General features: G+C 40.5%; 1 long non-coding RNA gene and 1 other non-coding gene across 2 annotated transcripts; one reads left to right on the top strand and one right to left on the bottom strand.

Annotated features, from left to right (window-relative positions):
• On the top strand, positions 1–23629 carry LOC113592442 (uncharacterized). The gene is made up of 3 exons (XR_003412310.2): positions 1–843; positions 3421–3600; positions 23475–23629. It is a non-coding gene; the product is annotated as an uncharacterized LOC113592442 (long non-coding RNA).
• On the bottom strand, positions 14521–14625 carry LOC113592551 (U6 spliceosomal RNA). The gene has a single exon (XR_003412458.1). It is a non-coding gene; the product is annotated as a U6 spliceosomal RNA (small nuclear RNA).
• Positions 23630–23645: the final 16 nt, after the last annotated feature.

The raw sequence follows: 23645 nt of genomic DNA, 5'->3' as shown, positions 1-23645 counted from the left end.
CATATGCAAAGTTCCAACAGGAAAATCTGAGGAGACACAGCAGGAGCCCTCAGGGCACCACTAACAAGAAATGTATAGAATGGAAACAGCTGAAGATGGGCCTTGCCGCTACAGGGTTAAGTTCTTACCTGTACAGAAAGCCCCCCGAAGTAACCTCAGAGTGTGATCCAACTACCTACCTGCCCACTGAAGTATCATCAAGTCAGCAGTGCCCATGGAACAATGTGTCCACTATTCAAGAATAGAACAAGAGGGACAGCACTTAATGTTTGCTCTCCAAGGAGACCAGAGTCTAGACAGAGAGAGACAATATGTCCTCTATGAGCTATGAAGTCTCCATGAAATATGCAGACATATACTAAGGGATGGCGATGCTCCGAGGAGCCATATATAATCAATCTGCTATAATCAGGGAGTTTCCTGGAAGAGGCATACGTGAGCTGAAGCTCAAAGAATAACAGGAAAACAACAGGGAAGCCAGCTAGGGTTGATAACATGAAGGGGACAACATAAGGGTAGGTAATTAACAATGGCAAAACTAACTCAAAGACAATGACTCTGCTCCTCCTGCTTAACGCCTTCACATGTGTGAACTGCAAAACATCTACAGAGAAGTTTTAAAGTCATGACTCACTGCCCTTCTTCCTAGCACATCTCCTCCAGAGCAGACACCCACCCTTCTGGAGGACCCTGTGAGGCAAACCTTGTGCCTGACTCTTGAAAAGCATCCAGCTTAGGTGTCTCCTAAGCAGCCATGAATCATCCCAGCTCCATACCAGAGATCCTGGGCAAAGAATTTTAGTTCTTCTAAAGAGCTGTATATGACAATGCAAGCTCCAGAGGGTAAGGATGTTATTAAACGAATAAATGAATGAACAGGATAGGTAAACCTTCCAAAAGAACTTAAGCTGGGGCCCCATACATATCCTAGTGAGAAGTGTTGGTAAACTGTTTACACATATAAGTATCTGTTGAATTACTGAGTTAAATAAGGCAAGAATCAATTACTGAATGAGTAACTAAATGAAGGCAAGCATATGCTACTTTTAAAACTATCAGAGTTTTGACCCCTGAGGGAAGTCTTCCTGAAGGCAGGTGCTGGGCAAGCTTTACAAGAGCTTAAGTTTCTAGTTCCCCTCTCAGGGCACATAACCCCATTCATACCCCCACCCCAACTGCCTGTGTACACACAACCCGCCTTATACCAGGTTGCATGAAACCTAGTAACTCACCTAGTGAGCTTTTACATACATCAAAGCCAGCGCATTTTATAGATGAGAAAAATGATACTGATCCAGATCAAATCTGAGTTGCAATAAATTTAGGATTCTAGGATTCTCCTACCATAGGTTTTATTCTGAGACCCTGGGAAGATGGCGACTATTTTCTTATCACCAAAACATACTGACTGTGCCCATTCTTCACAATGACCCCAGTCAAATCCCCAGGGAGTAGCTTTCAACTCAACCAACCAGCCCACCAGCATACTTGGACAAGCTCAAGGTTTTTGTGGCATTTCATTTATTTAAGCTATATAAAGTATATACTTTGATGTGGGTCCTATTGGTAGATATTCTCCTCCATTCATAAACCAGGGTTTAAAATGCTGAAGAAACACTCTTCCTTTAGTGTCCTTAACTTTCCACTGAGAGTTTTGTTTAGCTCATAAATCTCAAGCCTCAGTCTTGGTCTTCTGGATATGAGCAGACTCTTTCCCTGGCAACTTATATCCTGTCTGAGAAATGAGCACAGCCCTATGCTAGGGAGCAACATAAAAATGAGCTCATCCCAGCAGAGAAAGATTGGCCTATTAGACATTCATCTCAGTCTTAGCCACAGACAGAGCAGGAGGCAAGCAGAGTGCCAACTGCTATTGAAGTCAATGATGAGACATGGTTGCCGTGTCCAAGAGGTGACTCTGGTAAGGCAGAGGGTGGCAGGAGGGCTGGGAGGTGGGCTGGCTGCCTGGAGCGCTCAGGCATAATTTCCTTTACCTTCATGCTGTCACTCACAGTCCTTTATATAGCACCAATGTCATGCCACATCAGCTGCACCTGTGCCCCTGTGATGACTTTCAAACTCAGATAAATCCCATCAACAGACATCAGGATGATGGGCACAATGGAACACCCTAGTGATTGATCTGTTTGTTTCCATCCTACGGCTGTGGACCTATTAAATAAACACTGGTGTTTTTGAAGGAAAAGCAGGGGAAATGACTATTGGGTGGCTTTTATATTTCTTGTTCTGTTTGGATGTTGCTGTTGTTGTTTGCTCTTTGGATTTTTTTTTTTTTTTGGTGTGAATGATTCTTTTCAGACAAATAAATCTGGACATAAGCAGCAGGACTTTATTTGCCAGCTCGAATTCCTTAGTGAATATACTCCACAGCTGGCACGATGTCAATGATTAGCTGATTTCCCTGCATTTTGATTGAGCAAAATTCTGCTCAGTGGCCAAGTTATACATGAGAAGTAGAGGGGCTACATGATCTTCCCCAGAGACCTTGCCCCTGAATGCTCCCAAGGCCAGTCCTCTCATGTCAGGCTGGTGGAGAGAATCTAGGATGACGCACACTTTTTTCCTCATTTTGCACAAAGTAAACTAGGGTTTGAGGGCAATATCATGCCTTGCTGTTGCATAATCCATTGCATTTTGGGTTGATTTCCAAAGGAAACAATTTTTTTATTAAGTGTTTTAAGTTTATTTACTTATTTCTGGGGGAGGAGCAGAGAGGGAGAGAGAGGGAGAATCCCAAGCAGGCTCCACACCATCAGCACAGAGACCCATGTAGGGCTCAGACCCACAAACTGCAAGATCATGACCTGAGCTGAAATCAAGAGTCAGACGCTTAGCCAAATGAGCCACCCAGGCACACGATCAAAAGGAAATTATTTATAAAAAAATGTTTATAGTATTTCAAATATATAGTTAGAAGCATTAAGAAACTCTAGACCATAAAAATCCACCCTCCTCAAATCTTTTTAAGTGTTTTTTTCTAGTTTTTAAAATCCTGACCAAAAAAAAAAAATCTATTCAGGATCTGAGAGTCCCTTTTCTTATCTGTTCACCCAAGAGAGTTCCTTAATTAGTATGTTACTATTTCTTTACCTGTAAAATGCAAATGATGTCACTAAGGGTATCATAAAAGGAGTGACTCCAAAGCTATTTCAAGAATCACTTCAGGGGTGCCTGGGTGGCTAAGTCAGCTGAGCATCCGACTTCAGCTCAGGTCATGATCTCGCGGTCTGTGAGTTTGAGCCCTGCGTAAGGCTCTGTGCTGACAGCTCAGAGCCTGGAGCCTGCTTCGGATTCTGTGCCTCCCTCTCTCTCTGACCCTCCCCCATTCATGCTCTGTCTCTCTCTGTCTCAAAAATAAATAAACATTAAAAAAAAAAAAGAATCACTTCTTCATTACAGCCTCCCAAGAACACTGTGCCTTGGAGAACCATGATATCAACACTGGGTATGTGAGAACCTGGAGTACCACAAGTCAACTCTGTCTTCTGCATCCTCCCCACCAGGCCCTGAATGGAATGACCTGAGAAACAATGGGGAAGGAACCTGCATGTCCTTACAGGAATTAGTAGATTCTCAAAGGTAAGGTGGTGACTCCCAGATTCTGCTCATCAGTTCTACGATCAGTCTAAAATGAAGGCATAAGAATTTGGAACATAAGTCAGTCTGTGCATTGTGAGAAAACTCCCTCCAGTTTTCTAAGTTTCGTTGAGAAATGTGTGAATAAGGGCAAGTGACAGCACGACACCCGCCTACACTGCTCCCTATCTATAGTTGTGCAACTCGAGGTGTGGTCTGTGCACCAGGGCCAGCGTGTAAGCTTCCTGTCAATGATCTGCAAGGAGATCAATACAGACATTAGAAGTAAACGTGTCAATACCTGTGTAGCAATTTGGCATTGTCAAAACTTCCAAGGAAGGAATCTACAGGCTCATCTATTTTGAACAGTGTGCAGATTAATCTGGAAGTTGTCCAACTTGGATGGCAAATCACATTGGTCACCTGTACTAGGATATACCTATTCATGACTGACTGGAAGTCAAAAATGCTATATACAGACAAGAGGTACATAGGTAGGTAAGTAGGAAAAATGAACAGGCCCTTTGCCATAGACAGTCTGAGAAGCACAACGCTATCATATTCACCAAACTTATAAATTTCTCATTCATTGTCTTTTCTGACAGGTTGATTATAAGCTTCATGAGGGCAGAAACTGTGTCTGCCTTCTTCAATGCTCCACCACCAAAACCTAGCACAATTCCTGGTTTGTTGAATGAATGAATGAATGAATGTTTAGGATTCTGTCTCCCTCCAGTTTGGCAGCTATTAAATATCAAGAGAAAATGACCACAGTGTATTTGTCAAGTCAAGTCACAAGCTCTCACTCTCCCCACTTAGGCAGTCTTCAATGTTAGGATAAGGAGACAGGAGACTCCAGAATACATCTCCAAATGTATAAACCACATCTCTAGAGAAATACAATTCCCTCTATAGCTTCCATTTCATCACCACCTCTTCAGGAGCACAGCTGAAAAAGTAGAGTATAAGTGACATTTCTTGCTTTAAAGTACTTATTGTTTGGAAGTTGTCCGTGTCCCATAAACATGCCATGGGGTCTTGGTAGGCTCCAGAGAGTAAATGAGGCTAAAGTTCAAGGGCTGCTGACATTACCAAAAAAACCCACAAAAGTCATGGTCTCATTTCCCAAGAGGATACAGGAGAGACATACCACATTCAGCATATTGTAATATTTTGATTTAAAATATATTTTGTTGACAAGTAGTAAAAAGAGAAGCATTAGGTTAGAATCCACAGTGGCTCCCACCTGAGGTCACACAGGCCCCTCAGGGGAACTGGGAAGGGGGTGGATGTTCCAGTTATCTGTTGCTGCATAGCAAAGCCCTCCTAATTAAAATGACATAAAAAAAAAAAAACAACCATGTTGTTATGCTCATAGATTTTGAGGAATCAGGAATTCAGATAGGGTATGGTTGTCTCTGCTCCACAACACTTGAGATTCTAGCTAGAAAGATTCAAATAGCTAAGAAGTTCTCAAATAACTGAAGACCAGAATCGTGGAGATGTTTTCACTCATAGATTTCGTACCTGAGCCAGCATGACTCAAAAGCTGGACTTGGCGGGGGCCGTCGGCCAAAGCAACTCTATGGATACATGGTCTCTCTCTAGGGACTGGGCTTCCTCACAGCATGGCAGTCCCAGTAGCCAATCTCTCATATGATGTCCCAGGCATCCAAGATTAAGACTTCCTGAAAACAAAGGGGAAACTACCTTGCCTTTTAGGACCAAACTTCAGAGGTCACATGATGTCACTGTGGCTGAACTGTATCGGCACAAACAGGCGCAGGCACACCCAGCTTCAAGGGGACATATGTAGACCCCACCTCCTGATGGGAGAAGTGTCAAAGAATGAACAGCCATATTTTAGAACTTCTCCAGTGTAGAAAACTTCTGAGACTTTAGTGATTAACAGCCAGGGATGCTGAAGGTACTACCGAGCATGTGAGAGTTTTGCACCTCAAAGAACTAACCTTCCCAGGATGTCAGGATGCCTGTCCCTACAAACTCCAGATCCTTAGATTTAGAGAGCTAGAGGGGCACCTGGGTGGTTCAGTCCCTTAAGTGTCCAACTTCGGCTCAGGTCATAACCTCACAGTTTGAGCCCCATGCCCAGCTCTGTGCTGACAGCTCAGAGCCTGGAGCCTGCTTTGGATTCTATGTGTGTGTCTCTCTCTCTCTGCCCCTCCCCTGCTCATGCTCTCTCTCTCTCTCTCTCTCTCTCCCTTTCAAAAATAAACATTAAAAAAATTTTTTTAAGAAAGCTAGAGAGAAGCCATTTCACCCAAGGCCACCATCCCTCAACCTATCTGTTTTGCCCAAGAGGAAACTGAAGCCTGGGGTTGATCGGTTGAATTTAGACTCCAGACCTCCTTCTTCTTCCAAGTTAGGTAGTCCTAAACACTCTCTGAGGTGACGTACTTTCTCCAAGTAAATCCATGTTAAAATTCCTAGTGTATAAAATCATTAAAAGATATTAAAACTGGTAGTGAATATATGATGAGTAACAAGATATTTACATGGTTTCTTTTTTAAATTTTTTTTAACGTTTATTTATTTTTGAGACAGAGAGAGACAGAGCATGAACAGGGGAGGAGCAGAGAGAGAGGGAGACACAGAATCTGAAACAGGCTCCAGGCCCTGAGCTGCCAGCACAGAGCCCGACGCGGGGCCCGAACTCACGGACCGTGAGATCATGACCTGAGCCGAAGTCGGACGCTCAACCGACCAAGCCACCCAGGCGCCCCAAGATATTTACATGGTTTCAAAGTAGCCAAACACACATCATTTACTAATAGACAAAAAGAGGAACTTTACAATGGAAAAATCTGGTGGACACCACCCTAACCCAGTGATCAAAGTGACAAATGAGCATCACTTGACTCCTGAGAGGAGGCGCTGAGAAGGCATAACATCACTTCTATGACATTCCTGCACAAAATAAACAAACTACATCTAATGATGATTGAGGAACATTCTACAAATAATTGGGCTGTTTTTCAAAATGTGAAAGATCATGAAAGACAGTCTCCTTCCTTGCAAGTAATGTTTTAAAGAGACTATATTGATACACACACACACACACACACACACACACACACACACACACACACACACAAAGGAGAATGATAAAGTAAATGGATATAGTATAAACAGTTGGAAAATTTGAAAATGTTCCTGTACTCTTCTTGCAACTTTTATGTAAGTTCTGTATACGCTTGAAATTATATCAAAATAAAAAGTTACACAATCAGCAACAATAAAACACATGTTTGTAAATCTCAAGGCGGCGTTCTTCCAGGCTACTGCAATGAATTCCATTCCTTAGCTCCCCAGGCAGTAATGGTTTAAACAAACCACAATGTCCTGAGCTCTGCCCTCACACACTTACACAGTAGCTCTCTTTGGTCACTGAGGCTTCAAGGAAGATATCAACCACAGTACTTCAGGACACAAATGGGCCCGACTTATTGATCTCTTAGGTCATGTCTTACTTAGGTTACAGGTAAAATTGCTTTAATGAAGAGACCCCAAATCCAGAGGCTTAAATAAAATAGAACTTCACTTCTCTCTCATCAAACAGTCCAGAAAGGTTGGGCAGCTCTGCCATCCTCAATTTGAAGCCTCCGTCTCTGTCCAAAGGAGCAGCTTCAATTGCCATTTCCCAGCCAGAGGGGAGAGGAAAAAAAGAAAGAGTGAAAGACACACAGCTTCATTATACTCAGTCTGGAAGTTTGCATACATCACTTCCATTATCACTTTCTTGGCCAAAATTTAATTACATGCCACAGCTAGACTGTAGGGAGGCTGAGTAATCAGCCTCTAACTGGGTGGATGTGGGCCATGTTCCCAGCTAAAACTCAGGGTGGGGGCAATGTTGTATTATTAAGAGGAAGAGAGTAAGAAAAGATAATGGTCGGTAATTAGAGACTCTGCCCAGGGAACAGAGATTGGAGGGCTTCTACAGGACTAGCAGAGCATCTCACTGATATTTCCAACAGGGGTATGGGTTTCTGGGGGAGGTGGGAAATTCATTGAAGACATTGGTCTCCCAAAATAGGCACTGTCCTGGTTGGTGACCATTTGAATGAATTATTTAAGTAGCTATAACATTTCCAGAGACCCAAGGTGTTCTATTCTGGAGACAAAGACCAATCAAGACTTTCTCTGCCATGGAGAGTTAAGATTGCCATGGTCAAATTATTTTCATTCTGTCGATAAAATAAAAGGTCTTTACAAAAACAAAGTTGCTCTCTTTCATGCCTGGATTCACATCTGCATGCACACATACGTGCACACTCAACACAAGGTTGTTCCAAGATACTCAGAGTCCTCTCTTTGGGATACTCTTCATTGATTAGGAGCACTAGGAATATTTATACTGCCTACTCTCACTTACTTTATATGATTACTAAATGGTTTCTGTAAAATAACAGGCGAATTGCTCAACATTGCTTTTTAAGGGACTATGTCTTGACTTGTCAAATTTATGAGTGGCTAAATTGCTTTATGCACATCTGAAAAAATTACTTATCCCAGAACAGGCAAGCTAACACATTTGTATTCAAGTTGATTAGAGCTTTGTTTCATTTCTGAGGATTTTTTTTCTCAACATAACATTCCAGAATGTGACTTTTTCTTCCCTCCTTTTTTCTCCTATCTCTGTAGGATGCAGGCATGTCCACCGGCAGACTACAATGGGCTCTGCCTTTTCTGTCCAGCTTCACTGTACCCTAAGGAGGCTGAGACGAAGCTAACAAGAGTATAGGAGAGTATTGTCTGCTTTACTAGAATCCCCAGTTGGGGGCCACCCAGTTGGTTCACTCGTTTGAGCTTCCAACTTCAGCTCAGGTCATGGTCTCATGGTTCCTGAGTTCAAGCCCCATATCAGCCTAGCTGCTGTCAGCACAGAGCCTGCTTCAGATCCTCTGTCCCCCTCTCTCTGTGCCCCTCCCCCACTTGTGACCCCTCTCTCTCCCTCTCTCTCTTAAAAAATTTTTAAAATTTTAATTAAAAAAATCTCCAGTTGGCCATTTGAACCTGAAGATGTGTGGATCACCAAGGCATATTAGTCCTAGAGCCTGATGAAAAGACAGGGACATTTATGCACCGGGAAACCAAAGATCTGAAAGCCTCCAAAGTGCCACAAAGAGGCTTTGAAAGTCACCGTGGTTCCCCACAGACCAAATTTGTGACTCTTCTTATGCCCCAGATCTGGAAATAGTGACCCCTTCTCCCTGCTGGTAACTTGTCCCAATGTGTAGCTAGGACCACCTACCTCCCTGTGACTGCCTCTTCAGCCATTCCTTCTGCATTGATCCAGTCACAGCCCCAGACCAAGGACTTTCAGAAAGGCTATCAACCCTGGCCTGTGCCACAGACTTCTCCATGTCAAGAGCAGGGGCATCCCTAGATCTAACTGCCAGCTGCATGGCCTTAGCATACCCGCCCACTCTGCTTTTCTTTTTTTTTTTTTTTAAGTTTATTTATTTTGAGAGAGAATGCATGCATGTGCATGAGCTGGGGAGGGGCAAAGAGAGAGGGAGAGAATTCCAAGCAGGCTCCACATTGTCAGTGCGGAGCCCAATGCAAGGGCTCAATCTCATGAAACAGGAGATCATGACCTGAGCTGAAATCAAGAGTCAGACGCTTAACCAACTGAGCCACCCAGGCGCCCTCCACTGCTTTTCAATGCCCCATCTTCAACCAGGGATTGTCAGTGGAAGCAACAGAGGGCAGTCAAATGAAGAGATAGCATCATGTAGAGGTTACAAGTGTGGTGCTGGAGTAGGATTGCCTGGGTTTGCATCCTGGTTCTGCCTCTTTCTAATCCTGTGACCTACGCCAAGGATGCCTCTCTGCCACAGTTTTCTTCTTATTAAAATCTGATTGATAACATTACCTCCTTCACAAGATAGTGTACATTTAAATTACTTAATATATGCAAATCACTTAGAGCCATGCCTGACATAATTAAGCCTTGATAAGCATTAGCTATCACCGTCATTATTATTGTTACTATTATTATGGAATCTGACAATTAGAAGATCATTAATGACCTTGTCCAAAGCAATTTCAGTAAACCAGTGGGAACATATAGGTCAGTGTGATGTGGACAGATGAATGCATGGCAGGTGAGAAAGTAGAAACATGGTATTTGGTCACGAGGAGGAGAACAGATAAAAGATAACTAAGGAAGGGCCAAAAAGGAATCAATTCATTCTTTCACCACAAAATACTCTGACAGAAAAATTGTTACAAGGCTTTGGTGATTCTGATGAAATCATATAAATTTAAATCAATCTATTAAGAGCAATGAAAATATTAATCATAACTTAAGCAAAATGCTTCAAACTTTACGGAATATGTATATCTCACTTTATTCTCTTTTTTTTTCAAATCCAAGTTATTTAACATATAGTGTAATAATGGTTTTGGGAGTGGAATTTAGTGATTCATCACTTACATAGAATACCCAGGGCTCATTGCAACGAATGTGCTCCTTACTGCCCATCATCCATTTAGCCCATCAGCCTACCCAATACTCCTCCATCACTTTATTCTTAAGTCTGAGGATACAGGGGAGTCTCCTTGATGCCATTTACACAAGGGAATCAAGTCTTGGGTGATATGCCCTGTCCCAAGCCATGCACCCATCCTGGGTAACCCTCTCTTTCCTCTCTAGATTATTAATATTGCAGAAATGCTTATGTCTGTTACCCCACTGCTCACAAACCTCAGAGAATCTCTAGTAATGAGAGCAGGTGCATTTTCTGAGTTTGGAAGAAAAGAGCAGCAGCAATTTGCCAACAGTCTGCTTGCCCAAGCTTTTTAACTCAGAATCTCAGAATCTCCCACATTATTCCTTCTTGCTGACCCAGGGTCATAAGAGCAGGAGTATTTCCTCACAGTCTGGCCCCCCATGCAGAACCCCACCATCCTCCTCTTCTGTTCACTTCGTTCTTTTTCCACTGGGCCCCCACACCTGAGCTGATGGCGAAAGACCCTCCTTTGCACTCCAGAAGGCTGAGCACCGGGGCACTCGCTCAGGATCTCACCACCACCACCCTATAAGGGGTTTGCACCTCTGTGTTGGACTCTGAACTGGGGAACGTTCTGCCTCCTTGCAGACCTCTAACTTCCTGTAGCAACAGGCCTCACACCTGTCTCCGGATATCTTGCTCCCTGCTCTGCTTCCTCTGGTGATCTGTACAAAGCCCTATTGACTTAACAGTGCGTGTTCCCTTTGGCATTTCTCCTCCTTGCAACTCCCTGGGGTCTCTCTGTCTAAATGTAAGAGGTTCTGTGCTGATAGACAACACTGGCCAAGACAAACTTGGCAGCAATTGGTGTTTACAAGGTCACTCTGGGGACCCATCCAGCCAAGCAGGGCTGGGGCAGGGGATGCCGGCTGCCCCGAGAGGCCCTCCCATCTCTAAGTGTGGGTCTGACGCTTGCTCACCCAGGACTTTGGCTTATCAAGCATGATACATTGCAGAGCACTTCAGTCTCCTTACTCTTTCTCCATCCATGACAGAGCTGCCCTTTAAAAGCTCTCCTTGGATATCTGAAGCATTTTAAATGTTTTGTTGTAAAGAGTTTTGGCTCTTTGCTTTACATTTCTCTGGACACAAGCAGCAGCCTTAAAACTACATTTAAATACATTGGGGAGTAGGAAGGGGTTGTAAAATTCAGAGCTTCCATTAAAGAAATCCTCTAAATGTAATTTCCTTTATTAGGAAAAGGGAGATGTCACAGAATTAAGAGGGTAGATGCATTAGATGACTATTGCTGCTATAACAAATTATGACAAACTTAAAAAAAACAAAATCCTATTATCTCAGAAGTCTGAGGCATGTCTCAGGAGGCTAGAACAAAGAAGTAGGCAGGGCCTCATTCCTTTATGAAGGCTCTGGGAGAGAATCTTGCCTTTTCTAGCTTCTGGAGGTTGCTCATAGTCCTTGACTCGTGGCATGGTCCATCCTCAGAGCCAGCAATGGCACACTGAGTTCTTCTGATATTGAATTTCTGTGAGCTTCTCCACAGGCACATTTCCTTCCGACTCACTCTCTTCCACCTCTAAGGACCCTTCCGATTATCTTGGGCCCACCAGGATAATTCTCTATTTTAAGATAAGGTGATTAGCAACATTAATTCCATCTGCAACCTTAATTTCTTTTTGCCATGTAATGTATGTTCACAGATTCTAAGGATTTGGGTATGGACATCTTTGGGGAAAGGAGGGAAGGCTTCTGCCTAACACAATAGGTATAATTGGAGATATGCTGGGCTTACAGTTTTAGTGAGCTTGGCATTGAACCTGGTATTGGGAAGACAATTGCAGGGTAGTCTGAATGATCCCCACCTCCTCCCAGCCACCCACATCCGAAAAGGGTCTGCTGAGGTTCTAGACACATGTGCTAATCAAGACTCAGGTCCCAGGGATACAAGCCAGAGAGCAATGTCCTTTTGATGTGGAGAGAGTTCTGGTGACTAACCATTATAGAATTCATGGAAGAGCAATCTCTCTGAACTGCTCTCCCTCAAACAACTACTCGCTTAATGAATCCTCTCCGTGTCTTGGGTAAATCACACTGGCTGAGGGCACCGCGCACTGAAGGCTCTTTGCTAGTTGGCTAATTTCTGATATACACAAACACTGTCAGCTCCACCAATGGAGCTGGATGCTCAGCCATGTCAATTGCAATTGCACCCCAACCTATTTATGCCAGCCTATGGTCTGGTAATAATGTAATGTAACTAAATGTCACATAAACCAGTGAAAGATAAACACAAACAGCATTGTTTTATGCATACCAACTGGAATGCTGTAGAAAGACTCGATAAAGATGAGTGACTTCCACGGCAACCACAAAAAAAGAGGCAGGCAAATTAGTTGGTAAAACAACTATAAAAGATAGGGAATAAAATCATAAAAGTTTCAGAGGATTTTGCCAAAAAAACAGAGACAGAGCCAACAGTGGGAAACTAGAGACCGTGCAGAAACAAGTGCAGCGGGAGCACAGTGTGGGAAGCACAGTGGGGTGCTCCAGGGAGCACCCCTGGAGCTCTAAACAAGCAGTGAAAGGGGTCCTAGCCTTGCTCTATTGGGTGAGTGAGGTCTGACTGATGTGCAAATCCCATGTAGGCACCGGAAGATTCATTTAAGGAAGGCTTGCAAAGTGTGCACAGATAAGAGGATTATTTCTAAAAGGCAAAGCAAGGTGAGGGGCACCTCCCCTTCTCAGTCACAGCAGTGGCTGGTCCTTCAAATCCTCTCTGCCTTCCTGCCTGGAAGTAGAAGGAATTATTGGAAACTCCACTCTGTCTGCAAAGCCTGTGTGTGATCCCAGGCTGACAGATGGGGCCATTGAAATAATGCTTCTCTGAGAAAGTACTTCCAGAAAATCCCAGCTCTTTGCTTGGTAACCTCACCCCTTTGAAGACAGTTATTAATTTGGGGGAATATCAAAGAGCGTCTGGTGACACATCTTCTGACCTCGTCCTCCTTCTTGCTCATGAGCATGTCCCAAGAAGAAAATAAATACTTTCTTTAGTCATAGCCTTAAAGCCTTTAATGGGCCTTGTGCCCATATGCACAAAGAAGTCAGACCCAAATGAATTCAAGACAGCGGAGGAAGATGAACCCAGAGCCCTAGGGTCACATTTTCCCTGCCTTTCCTTTCTCTGTGGGTTTCTATCAGTCAGAATGCAGTCTGCCATCTGTGAGCCTGGGGTCCACGGCTGCTCTAGAAGGAAGAGGTGGGTCACTGGATAAGCTTGAATTCTGGTACATATGTGCAGATGCCAAGCAAAATGTATTGAATCCATACGGATTCTACAGAATCCAAAACATATAGAATCTAGCCCTTTTCAGCCCCAGTCCTAAGGGAGAAAGACAAATGTAATTGCATGGAGATAGGTCCAGATACAGATATCTTCATATAATTTCAAAAACAGAAAATAAAGCAGTACACTTATAATTAAAGCATGATGATTGAAGATCAAATGGAGAAGGAACTAGTGTAAATGATATAAACATTCCATATACTGAACAAATCAACAAATGATATTTGAAATTAGTAAATCATTTCTAGGTTACCACTGGGAGAATTAGAGATAGAAATACTGAAAAGAAGATGCACGACAGGGAAGGAGCGTGTACTGACTGAATTTGCATGGAAATAGTAAACGGTCCAGCAAAACGTGCATTAAACTTTTACAAATGTGTCCACGTAGAGAAGGAGGTGGAAGGTGGTTGAGAAGAGAGTATGTTACTCCTGGCTTTGCCTGACCTCTGTACTGTACCCACTGAAACTAAAAACTGGAAAATTGGAAATAAGTGTTTATGCACTTAGAAAGTAAAATATTATGAAACTATTCAAAATGTCACTGTTGTGGAAGACTAATGGCATGGAAGATGTTCATAATATGTGGCCAAACTTTTATGGCCATTGTGGCCATTGGCAAGAATCTGAAAACGATTTGAAGTTCACACATGGGCAAAATAAACCTGACCACATTCAAATAAATTGTTTGATTCATGGCCTGATAGATGTTTCAAATCACTTGTTTTATAAGTTATAAAATGTCTTAAAAACTTGTTGGAAACAATCAAGTTAAAACAAAAGTATAAAAATTGTAGCAAAGTACCCACATTGTTGATCCCCTAGTGATAACATTCTAGTGTACAGTCTTTCGGATATTTATCTACAGGTTTATAAATTTTCACTATATACACACACACACACACACACACACACATATACACACATATATATACATATATACATATGTATACATACGCATATACATACACATATACATATATACATATACATATATACACACACACACACACATATAGACACACACATATGATTCCATTAAACAAAACAGAATAATACAATTCCTACTATTCCACAAAAACAGTAAGAATGCTTCAAAGATATTTGTGTCGTTCTTGCACAAGGACCTTGGTAATTTTTTCTGTACCCTTCTAGGTTTATAACATGAACTGCCATATAGTGAAGATAGTGTTTAAAATATTATCAAAATTATAAAAACTTTTGAATTTAAAATGAGTTCAAAGACAATTAGCTTAAAAAGCCCAAAAGGCTTTATTGAGTTAACAATAAGTTTAAAAAATGAAATTAATTTTAAGGCATTGATTTTTTTTTCCTAAAAGAGTAAGACATTTAAATTGTTTTTTAATTCAGTGTTTCAACTCAAGAAATAGAAATTAACTCAATTTAGCTTTTCTATAGTGTTTGCAAATAGGTCTTAATATTCATATGGCCTAAACAGCACAGCATGTCAATTCCTGGTTGTTAGCTTTTCCCCAAAAAGCGGAATTCAGCAGTCAGCAGGCTTGCCTTGGACAACGTTGCTTGGGAGATCAGTGGTAAGGGAGGAGTGCCATTTAGTGTTTGAAAGACCTAAAGCATTATTGAAAGTGATGGTTCTATGCATACATCCCTTTAAAAGGATGACATTGAAGTGTTAGGCTAACCTTTGGCCTAGGTTAACCTAGTTTTGGAAAAGCTTCAATCACCAGCTCTAATTATTGCCACCCCCCGAAAGGCTGCCACCCTGGCTTCAGTATCTACTATCTCGTGTGCTTCCTCTTGATGCGCAAGAGGAACTGGGTCCAGTGGACCCTCTGGGACTGACAGATTATGACCTTCTGTGAGAAGAGGAAGGGCCATGCTCCTAAATGAGGCAACAGAGTGGGGAACCCAGGCTTCTGATTGGGTAATGTGATTCGCAGAAGCATTTATTAAACCTCCCTGATGTGTAAGGCAATGCACTGTAAAGCACATCCATCAGTGAATCGGGTTTTTGTGTTCTAAGCCTAGGGCCCTCTAGGTAATAATTAGATGATCTTAGGTAATTGATCTAATCTCAAAGTGACTCAGTACCTTAAATGCAAAGTGGGGACAATAAATACTACCTGGGTAATATACTTTTTTTTTTAATGCTATCTTGACCCAGTTTTGAGGCCCAGGCTAGAGGCTAGTCAGTTCCCATTCTTTTATTTTTTTTTAATATTTATTTATTTGAGAGAGAGGGACAGAGAAAGGAAGAGCAAGTGGAGAAGGGGTAGAGAAACAGAGGGAAAGAGAGAATCCCTAGCAGGCTCTGCACCATCAGCCCAGAGCCTGAGGCAGAGCTCGATCTCTGGAACCATGAGTTCATGGTCTGAGCTGAAATCAAGAGTCGGAGGCTGAACTGACTTAGCCACCCAGGTGCCCCATCAGTTCCTTTTCTTGAGAAGTCAGTTGGTTCCACACCCCAACCACCTCCCTTATCAAGCACTCATATTCCTGGCCCTTATAACTCACCTGATTCCAGGGTGAGTAACAGGGCCAGGTAACAGACAACCCTTTAATAGCCCTTATGACCCAGATCCTGTTGAAAGATTTTAAATTAGGCAATTCTAAATCTGCTTGCCTCTCCTTGCTCTTTCCTTCCTGTAAAAATCACAGGGTGCTTGCCCACCATTCCCTTCCCTCCCTCTCCTTGGTGACAGACCCTCATGCTTCCCCTGACTGGTCCTGCATGGCATGCTGTATTCTGCCCAGGGAATCATCAGCACAACAAAACTGCAAAATTCTTTCTGGTTTCTCTCCTTTGATGTGTGTCTGGACTCACCATAATTCGCCCAAGGCAATATGGTTAAAAGAGCCTGCCCTGCGTAACTCACACAGTGATTTGGAGACACATTAAGATAATGGATATGAAAGCACTTGAACAGGTGGAGGGATTACAGGCATGTAATACGGCCTGAAGTGCTCTCTTCAGTGGTGGAGAGAAGCACAATGTCAGGTGACAGATGAACGCTTCGGTAGACATCATTAGTGCTCATCAGTATTGTATTCTCTCCTCACTGGGCACACTAGACACCATATCTCCTAGCTCTCTTGCACCTGAACAAATCCAAGTGACTATTTCTGGCCAAAGGTTATGAGTGGAAATGACATGTTTTGTTTCCAAACTGAGGCAAGGGAAAACCTTGCAAGATATTCTAACTCTATTTCCATGCAGCATTGAGTATGGGAACCATGCATAAAGATTGCAGAACCACAAGATCTAATAGCCTAGATCACTGACTCAGTACATGCTTGGGAGCCCCTGAAGGTTAAGACGACCTCTAGCAAATTTTACTTGAGTGAGAAATAGATTTACACTATATTCTGCTGGAATTTGGGGTATTTTATAGATATTTAAAAACTAGATATTTTATAGATACTTAAAAACTGAGCCTGGGTGGCTCAGTCAGTTAAGCATCCAACTTCAGCTCAGGTCATGATCTGACAGTTTGTGAGTTAGAGCTCTGCATCGGGCTCTGTGCTGACAGCTCGGAGCCTGGAGCCTGCTTTGGATTCTGTGTCTCCCTCTCTCTCTGCCCCTCCCCTGCTCATGCTCTGTCTTTCTCTGTCTTGAAAATAAAAATAAAACATTTAAAAACTAATACACACACACACACACACACACACACACACTAAGAATAGCCATATGGCTATAAATTTAACAACTTAAATAAGAAACTTTTTTAAAAACACAATTTACCAAAAGAGCAGAAAAAAGAAATGGGAAATCTGAATAGCAATAGGTCTATTAAAACAATTGAACTTTAAATTTTTTTTTAATTTTTTTAATGTTTATTTTTGAGAGAGACAGAGCATGAATGGGGGAGGGGCAGAGAGAGAGAGAGGGAGACACAGAATCTGAAGCAGGCTCCAGGCTCAGAGCTGTCAGCATAAAGCCCAATGCGGGGCTCAAACTCATGAACCATGAGATCATGACCTGAGCTGAAGTCCAGTGCTTCACCAACTTAGCCACCCAGGTGCCCCTGAACAACCGAACTTTTAATTAAAAACCTCTTAATAACAAAAACTCGAAGCACGGTGTCTTCACTGGTGAAGCCTATCAAACATTTAAGAAAAAAATAATACCATTCCTACACCAAGACCCTTTCTCTAAAGAGAAAAATGTAAGAATATTTTCCAATTCTTTTTCATGTTATTTGGCTCTTCCCCACTGCTAGCTCATTTGTTTTCAATTTTTCTTGTTTTCTTGTTTTTTTTTTAAATTTTTAATTCCAGTGTAGTTGGCATACAGGGTTATACTATTTCAGGTTTACAATATAGTGATTCAGCAGGTTCCATACATTAATTAGTCAGCACTTATCAAGATATGTGTACTTTTAATCCCCTTTGCTCTTTCACCAATCCCCCTACCCACCTTCCCTCTGGTAACCATCAGTTTGTTCTCTATAGTTCATAGTCTATTGTGGGGTTTTTTTTTTTTGGGGGGGGGGAGCTTGGTTTTTTTCCTTTGTTTTTTTTCTCAAATTCTACATATGAATGAAATCATATGGTATTTGTCTTTTTCTGGTTGGCTTATTTCCCTTATTAGCATCATACTCTCTAGATCCATCCATGTTGTTGCAAATGGAAAGACCACATTCTTTTTTATAGCTGAGTAATAGTTCTTTTATGTAAGTATATATATCCCACTTCTTTAGCCATTTATCTATTGATGGAAATCTGGACTTTTACCACAGTTTGGCTATTATAAATAATGCTGCAATAAGCTTAGGGGTGCATATATCCTTTTGAATTAGTGTTTCATATTCTTTGGGTAAATACCCAGTAGTGAAATTATTAGATCATATAGTACTTCCATTTTCAACTTTTTGAGCAATCTCCATACTGTCTTCCACAGGGGCCGCACCAGTTTGCATTCCCACCAACAGTTCATAAGGGTTCCTTTTTCTCCACATCTTCACCAACATTTGTTGTTTCTTGAGTTTTTCATTTTAGTCATTTTGACAGGTGTGAGATAATATCTTATTGTAGTTGTGATTTGCATGTCCCTGATGATGAGTGATGTTGAACATCTTTTTGTGTGTCTGTTGGCCATCTGTACATCTTCTTTGGAGAAATGTCTGTTCATGTCCTGTGCCCATTTTTTAATTAGATTATTTGTTTTTGTGGTATTGAGTCTATAAGTTCTTTATAGATTTTGGATACTAACCATTTATCAGGTATGTCATTGCAAATATCATCTCCCATTCAGTATTCTGTCTTTTACTTTTGTTGGTTGTTTCCTTTCCTGTGCTGTAGAATTTTTTAACTTTAATTTATTTATTTTTGAGAGAGACAGAGAGCCAGGGAGGGACAGAGAGAGAGAGAGAAACAGAAAGAAAAATCCAAGCAGGCTCCATATTCAGCAAAGAGTCCAATGTGGGGCTTAATCTCACAACCACAAGATCACAACCTGAGATGATATCAATAGTTGGACACTTAACTGACTGAGCCACCCAGGTACTCCAGGATATTTTATTTTGATGAAGTCCAAATAGTTTATTTTTTGTTTTTGTTTCCCTTGCCTCAGGAGAAATATCTAGAAAGATGTTGCAATGACTGATGCCAAAATTACTGCCTGTGATCTCTTCTAGGATTATTATGGTTTCAGGTCTCCCATTTACATCCTTAATCCATTTTGAGTTTATTTTTATATATGGTGTGAGAAAGTAGTTCAGTCTCATTCTTTTGCATATAGCTGTCCAGTTTTCCCAACACTATTTGTTGAAGACACTGTCTTTTTCCCATTAGATATTCTTTCCTCCTTTGTTAAGGATTAATTGACCATATAATTGTGAGTTTATTTCTGGGCTTCCTATTTTGTCCTATTGATGTATGTATCTATTGTTGTGCCAGTACCGTACTGTTTTGATCACTACAACTTTGTAATATAAGTTAAAGTCTGGAATTGTGGTGACTCTAGTTTTGTTTTTCTTTTTCAAGATTGCTTTAGCTATTCAGAGACTTTTGTGGTTCCATACAAATTTTAGGATTTTTTTTTTTTTGTCTAGTTCTGTGAAAAATACCGTTGCTATTTTGATAGAGATTCCATTAAATCCGTAGATTGCTTTGGGTAGTAAGACATTAAACAATATTTGTTCTTACAATATGAGCATGAAATATCTTTCCATTTCTTTGTGTCATCTTCAATTTCTTTCATCAGTTCATCATAGTTTTCATAGTACAGGTCTCTTACCTCTTTGGTTAAGTTTATCCCTAAGTATTTTTCTCTCTTTTGCGAAATTATCAATGGGATTGTTTTATCAATTTCTCTTTCTGCTGCTTCATTATTAGTGAATAGAAGTGCAACAGATTTCCTACATATTGACTTTATATGCTGCAACTTTACTGAATTCATTTATCCATTCTAGCAGGTTTTTGGTGGAGTCTCTAGGGTTTTCTATATACAGTATCATATCATCTGCAAATAGTGAAAGTTTTACTTCTTCCTTGACATATTTTGCAATTTATTTTATGAGGCTGGTATTATCCTGATACCAAAACAACTAGACAAAGATAGTATAAGAACACTGGGGTGCCTGGGTGGCTCAGTGTGTTGAGCATCTGACTTTGGCTCAGGTCATGATCTCCCAGTTCGTGGGCTTGAGCCCCGCATTAGGCTCTGTGCTGACAGCTCAGAGCCTGGATCCTGCTTCAGATTCTGTGTCTCCCTCTCTGTCTGCTCCTCCCCCTCTCATGCTCTGTCTCTCTCTCCTTCAAAAATGAATAAACAAAAAAATTTTAAATGAAAAATTAAAAAAGAAAAAAAACTGGACTTTCATGAATATAGAGGCAAAATTCCTTAACAAAATATTAGCATATCAAATATAGAAATGTATAAGCAGAATAATATACCAAGAAAAAGTGGGACCTATTCAATCATTAGAAAATTAGCATAAAATTTCAAAACCAATCAATATGGTTTACCATATTAAAAAAAAATAGTGGAGAAAAAAAACATATGATCCTATCAATAGATATAACAAAATCATTTGACAAAATTTAACACCTATTCTCTTCCTTTAACTTAGTAAAGAGTATCTATGAAAAATCTACAGTTAACACAATGTTTAATGGTAACAACAAATATATTTAACTATTTCCCCTTAGGGACAAAAAGAAGGCAAGGATGTTTTCTGTCACTGCTACGATTTAGCACTGTACTCAAAGGTCTAAGCCAGCTGAATAAGGATAGAAAAAGGGGCATACAGATTGAGAGAAAGAATAAAAATGCTTTTATTCAAAGATAAAGAAATTTTATATGAAGAAATTCTAATACATCTAGAGAAAAATCGTTTTATTTATTTATTTATTTATTTATTTATTTATTTATTTATTTATTTTAAGAGAGAGAGAGAAAGAAGGAACATGAATGGGGGAGAGGGGCAGAAGGAGAGAGAGAATCTTAAGCAGACTCCACGTTCAGTGCCGGGCAATGTGAGGCTCAATCTCACCATTGTGGGATCATGGTCTGAGCCAAAATCAAGAGTTGGAGACTCACCCAACAGAGCCACCCAGGCACCCATTAGACAAAACCTTAGAGCTAATAATGAGTTGAACTGAGTTTCAGGAAACAAGATACAAAAATCAATTACATACTAAGAAAAAAAATTAAAAATTGAATTGAAAATAATACTATTTAGAATAGCATCCAAAATTGAATACTTAGGAATAAATCTAACAAAACATATGCAAGTTTTATTTATTTAATACTATAAAACTTTGCTGAGAACAAAATGGGGGCACCTGGGTGGCTCGGTCTGTTAAGCATCCAACTCTTAATTTTGGTTCAGGTCATGATCTCACAATCCTTGAGAGCCCCACATAAGGCTCTCTCTCAAAATAAATAAATAAATAAACCTTAAAAAAATACTTAAAAAAGAAGAGAAATGGAAGAATTATAGAACTTGGTTTCAAGATCTATAAAGTCCTAGTAAGACACAAATATAAGCAAATAGATCAATGGGAACATATTCAGAGTCTCAAAATAGACCTGTACACATATGATCAATGGGTTTTCAGAGGCCAAGATATTTCAGTGGGGAAAAGATAGTCTTTTAAACAAAAAGTGCTGGAAAACCGGGTATCTATATAAAATAAAACCTGATCATTACTTCATACCATACATAAAAATTAACTTAAAATAATTATAGGCTTAAATGTGAAAAGTGAAAACTCTAAAAGTTTAGAAGAATGCACAGGAAAAATCTTTGTGACCTTCAGATAGACAAATATTTCTTAGATTGAAGAGAAAAACACAAGTCATAAAAGAAAACACTGCTATACTGGACTTCATCAAAATTTAAAAATTGATTCCCTGAAAGGCAGTAAATAAAAGGATGACCGTCTGTGATATTACATTAGAATACATGTATCTGAAAAATGATTTGTATCTTACAACCCAACCCTATGAAGACACATCCAATTTTTAAAATGGACAAAATAGTTAAACAGAAAGATTAGGCAAAATGTTATATAAGCACCTTACAATATGCCCCAAACCATTAGTCTTTAGGAAATGCAAATAAAAACTATTGCATGCAATGGGATGGCCAGAATTTTAAAAATACTGGCAATTCCTAGTGTTCGTCAGAATGTGGAGTAACTGGAACTCTCATATAGGAGTATACCACTTTGGTAAATAATGGATTAGTTTCCTAAAAGTTCAGCATACCTTTACCATGTTGACCAGCAATTCTACTCCTAGATATTTACCCAAGAGAAATGAAAACATATATTCACAAAAAAAATGTATTCAAAAATGTTCTTATAGCTTTATTCATAATAGCCCCAAACTGGCATCCACCCCAATATCCATCAACAGGTGAATGGATAAACAAATTGTGTTATATCTATACAATAAATACTACCTTCTTATAAAAAGCACTAACTACTGATACATGCATCAAAAAGGATATATCTGGGGGCATCTGGGGGCATCTGGGTGGCTCAATTGGTTAAGCATCCTACTTCGGCTCGGGTCATGATCTCATGGCTCATGAGTTCGAGCCCCACACTGGGCTCTATGCTGACAGCTCGGAGCCTGGAGCCTGCTTCAAATTCTATGTCTCCCTGTCTCTCCCTGCCCCTCCCCCACTCATGCTCTGTCTCTCTCTCTCTCTCTCCTTCAAAATAAATAAACATTAAAAACAAATTTTTTAAAAAGCATATATCTCAAAAACATTTTTCTAAGAAGGAAAAAAAGTGCAGAGCACGTACTATATGATTCCACCTATGCAACTTCTACAACATGCAAATCAAATCTACAATCACATAAAAATCAATGATTACCTGGGCCAAATATCAAATATGTGGTCATAGGGATGAGATACAAAAGATAGAAAGGAACTTTCTGAATTAATAGAAATATCTATCCTTATAGTGCTTGTGGTTACATGAGTGTCCATATTTACCCAAGCTCAATGAATTGGACACTTATAATAGTTAAATCTTCATTATGTAAATCGCATCTCAACAAAGTTTAATTTTTATTTTTTTTAATTTTTTTTAATGTTTATTAATTTTTGAGAGAGAGAGAGAGACAGAGAGAGACAGAGCTGGGGAGGAACAGAGAGAGAGGGAGACACAGAATCCGAAACAGGCTCCAGGCTCTGAACTGTCAGCACAGGACCCGACGCGGGGCTCGAACTCACAAACCGTGAGATCATGACCTGAGCCGAAGCTGGGTGCTCAACCGACTGAGCCACCCGGGCGCCCCTTACTTAATTTTTAAAAAAGGTAATCACTGGAAGGTACAGGAGGTTTGTCAATATGAAAACAAACAGGACCTGAAATGTACTTTGAACCCACATTTCATGATAGCAATACAGAAAAAAAGGACTCTAATCATGTTCAGATGCCTGTATCCATCTCTGAGTAATGTGATTATAGAAGGAAGTTAGCATGCATGCCCTAGCTGTCCCTTTAAAAGAATGATCTGAAATAGGAATATCAAAGGATGTCTGTGAAACAAAAACTTAAACATCTTCTTTTCCTTAATCAACACAGACTTTCCGGAAGCAACAAAGAACTTGAAGAAAGATGCATCTTCCTTCACTGGCACCACCCAATCCCTTCAATAAAAAAAATCAAAAGAAATCAAAAGGAGAGGATAAAGACCTGCATTAGAATCACATCTCCTCTACCTACCAGCCTTGTGATTTTGGCAAGTTACTTAGC

This window comes from Acinonyx jubatus, chromosome A3, assembly GCF_027475565.1.
Source record: "Acinonyx jubatus isolate Ajub_Pintada_27869175 chromosome A3, VMU_Ajub_asm_v1.0, whole genome shotgun sequence".
Lineage (NCBI taxonomy): Eukaryota > Metazoa > Chordata > Mammalia > Carnivora > Felidae > Acinonyx > Acinonyx jubatus.
Note: the sequence above shows the minus strand (reverse complement) of the source record. Positions and strands in the feature narration are given on the sequence as shown.